The sequence below is a fragment of the Alligator sinensis genome, unplaced genomic scaffold (assembly GCF_000455745.1).
Source record: "Alligator sinensis unplaced genomic scaffold, ASM45574v1 scaffold274_1, whole genome shotgun sequence".
Taxonomy (NCBI): Eukaryota; Metazoa; Chordata; order Crocodylia; family Alligatoridae; genus Alligator; species Alligator sinensis.
In genome coordinates this window covers 117334-121269 of record NW_005842124.1, presented here as the reverse complement: position 1 = coordinate 121269, position 3936 = coordinate 117334, and the positions used below count along the sequence as shown (strand labels likewise).

The following is a 3936-nucleotide window of genomic DNA, read 5'->3' as shown; positions in this document are numbered from 1 at the left end:
TGGGAGACCGGCCGAAGGACGGGCCGGCGCCGCCCGCGATCCCGGGATCAGTCAGGAGTCCACAGGGTCGACGCCTCCCTGCCCGGCTGGGTGAGGCCTGCCCCTGCCCGTGCCGAGCGGCCCCTGGCGCTTTTTTCTGCGGTGAAGGAAGGAGCCGAGCCGAGCCTCGCGCGGGACAGAGGGGCCAGGAGCCACCGACCTGGGACACACTGTTTTCCTTAGCAACCTGCTTTAGACGCTCCTCCTGGCCCGCCTTGTGCTTCTCACAGGTGTATTGCATGTTAGCTGTGCACGTCCACATTTGGGCAACACTAAACTCCAGTGCTTATTACGACCGAGTTTCTTGCTCCCAGGGGCACCGTTTACACTTGTGCCCGGGACTACACCACATTGAGCCAACGGGCAGGGGCCTGGGGAGGGGTCAGCCTGCCAGTCTGGGGCTGTTCCCCTTGGCCCAACATGGTGGGCAGCTCTACGCGAGATGCTTAATGCACAGAAACCTACCAACACTGTGCAGTAGTGTCACTAAAAAGGTGTTTGCAGGTGCTACTGTACAGTAAGTCTCAGGGGTGACATAGGGGGTGCATGTGCACCCCACTGGTTCCCCAGTGGCCGCGGGTGGTCTTCGACCTTTGGTCAGCGCTTGCCACCCCCCTCCCCGCTGCTGACAGTGCCAGCAGCGTCTGGGAGCTCCCCAGCTTACTCCCGCCGCCGTGCCCCCCCAGCCACCAGGGGCACGTGCCATTCATGGTAACTAGTTACTGCGCATTTAGTTAGTACTTGATTAAGCAAAGACTGAATTAAATGTGCAGTAACTATTGCACATTAGTAAACATGTAGCCCACTTTGGAGGGGCTCCCTGGGGCACGAGGGTGCTTCAGTGTGTGGCTAGCTGGCAGGCAGCCCCTGAACTGAAGCACCCTTGTGCCCCAGCCAGCCAGGACAGTGTCTGCACATGGCTGCTGCAGAGTAAAAAAAAAAACAAAAAACCCACAAAAACCAAAAACCACACAGCAGCAAGACAGTACTTATATTTAAATAGTTTACTCCAGCATAATAGGGGCACACATGTACACATGCTATGTTTTACTGTGGAATTCATTAGCATATAGTAAAAGTCTCACGTAGATGGGCCCACTCAGAAGTAAAACTAGAGCACTGGTTCTTAAGGGTCTTCCTAGACTCAAGGCAAAACCCAGTAGTCTCAAGGGAGCCCTTAGAAAACATCAGCCCTTAGTTATCATTCTTTTTTGAATTACAAAAAAAACAGTAATTCTTCTGCTGCAAAGAACTCCAAAAGCTCAACAGGGCAGGATATTTGGGTTTATCTTGTTAATCACATTTGCACACTAAACTGTGCCAATATTGTGTGGCACCCTTGAAAGGGTCTCAAGGCACCCTGATTGAGAATTCCTGCTTTAGACCATTCAATGCAAACTTGTTCTTCACTACTTACTACTTTACATTATTAATAATGATTCCTGTATCACAACAAACTAAACAAATACCTATGGGTTACTCAAGGTTTTAATTTGAATCTCCATTGGAAACCAATATTTACCAGACTAACAGATGCCCAGTTGCAACAAGGGACACTGCTGAGTGCAGATGTTGATATGCAGTTATTGCATACTTCCCCTTCCACTATTAGTGTAGCTTTATGGAATGCAGTTATTCCTAATTTTCAAGAAGAAATGCTGCAGTTTGCTCCTTGTAGTGTGCAAGTTGAAGTGATTTTATACTGTGAAAGAAGTAAATACATAATCACTAGTATTTATTATTGAAAGTGTTTGAATGAAGTTTTTTTAATTTTGACCCTGATGAAAAATACTGCATAACACTTGCTATAAAAATGATTGTGATGTCAAATGCCACACTATAACTGGTGCAGGGCTTGAAGGAACTAATCATGTAAATATAATATGGCTATAGCTTTGATAATTCAGTATGCTAACGCTTAAGAAAGCCTTTTTCACACAAGAATTTCACAGCTAGAAGTCCTTTTAAAAGATTGCAGTTATCCTCATCTCCCTATATTGAGTTTTAAGCCAAGTGCAATATCATTTTAGAACCACTGTAGCAGAGGTCCAATGCTCCAAAAGGATTCTGTGCATGAGTGTACAGTATGCACTAAAAGCCTGAACACTTTCAGAAGGGCCTGGGAACATGATTCTCCCCACCACCCTTGATGCTTAAATATTCAATACCAAACACAAAGTGATATAAAATTATTTATTCACATAATTTACATATAGAACATGACTGCTTTCTTTGAAACAGAAAGCTTACAACAAAAGCAATATTACACACAATGTGTCAAAGAACTCTCCAGGCAAAATCTGTCCTTTGTCACATCTTGAGAAAAATGAAAAAGCAATCATTAGTGGGTGTTCACAAGCTGTAGTTTGTTCTTCCATAAGTCATACAGCTTTCTATACCCAATGCAGAAAACGCACATTATGCTCTCTCTGTCTTGAAATTCACATCAAAAAAGGTAACATAACAAAATGCACATGGTTTGCTCTTGAAAAAAAAAAATATAAAACAAGCATTATCTATTCCATTAACAGGAACAGATAAAGGCACCATAAATCAATCTTACCTCCTCTTATAATTTGCAAATAGTTTTGCCTAGTATATTGAATCAAATCTGAAGTATGAGTCTCTCTACTACTCTGACAAATAAAGTACATTATCATATAGCTACAAATCAGTTTTTATATCGCACCACTGTGGGTGATTTAATTGGTTTACCTGATTCTTCATTGAAACATGCCACATTGTAAACAGGAACTATTTGCATAAAAGAAAACAAAATGTATAATAGGCAGTTAATATGTATGCAACGTTCATCTATTACTGTGATGCTTATGTAAAAAGGTATTAAAACAAATAAATATTTCAACCTAAATTTACAGTCAAAGCCACCTGCAACAGGGCATAATATGATTGGAACTATTTGTGCAATTTTGTTTTTAATAAAAATATTTACTTGAAAAACAAGTCCAGACTAGATTAGTATGTTTTTTCTTTCTATTACAACATTAAAATGTAACTGCTTCTAGCATATGATTGATAAAGGAAATGGCCTGGACTTTTCCATTAGAGATTCCTAATAGCTGGTCTGTCTGTTGTAAATTTCCTTCAGAAGTCAAGCCAAAAATAGCTTTTCAAAGAAGAAAAATTCTCAAGTCTTAGCACATAATTTAACATTAATCCAATAATTGGAAAAAATATTGTTTTCTATAAAGCCACCACCCAAAAAGATATTTCTTTGGAAAACGTGGTAAAATAAACTCCGATTGTTTGAATATTGTATTTTAAAAACATTTTTTTTTTAATTACTCTTATTGAAAGTTATTTTCGTTTTGGCTGGACCCAAACAGAAAATGCAAATTAAAAGACAGAAGCACCACCTTACAATAAGTGAACACATGCTATATATTCCTGAGCTATAGTAAGAGAAGTTAGAGCAAAAATTGTTTGGAGCTTTTCAGAACTGCTATGGATATACCGAACTTAATTTATGTGGCATTACATCCATGCCCTCCAATGGCTAATCTTTAATTGAGGAGAAAAAAATGTGGAGTTTACCCAAGTTAAGTTTAGATACCTATACTTCTTTAACTTAATATGTACAGTATAGCATTTTCTTTTTGTGAGCCAGTTAAAAGTAACGTGACCATGTGACAATCTTGTCAAGGCATATTTTCATGCAAGTGGAAAATAGGACAAATCTAAAACTATCAAAGAATCTGACATTAAATTATTGTTTAGGTGGAGGGGGGGAAAAGGACAGGAAAATATGAGCAAAACAACTGCTTCAAAGTTCAATATTTCCAGGGCATCCTCACTTCACAGGCTTAGGTTTGATTTTGCTCTACTTTCAGTTTCTCTTTCTTTACAGTAGCAAATTTCTAAGGAAGCCAGAGGAGT

The 3936-nt window shown here is 40.3% G+C and overlaps 1 long non-coding RNA gene across 1 annotated transcript; it reads right to left on the bottom strand.

Moving 5' to 3' along the window:
- Window positions 1-2218: 2218 nt before the first annotated feature.
- On the bottom strand, window positions 2219-3930 carry LOC112550489. Its single transcript, XR_003094363.1, has 2 exons — window positions 2755-3930; window positions 2219-2355 (listed from the first exon to the last, which is right to left on the bottom strand). It is a non-coding gene; the product is annotated as an uncharacterized LOC112550489 (long non-coding RNA).
- Between the last annotated feature and the right edge of the window lie 6 nt (window positions 3931-3936).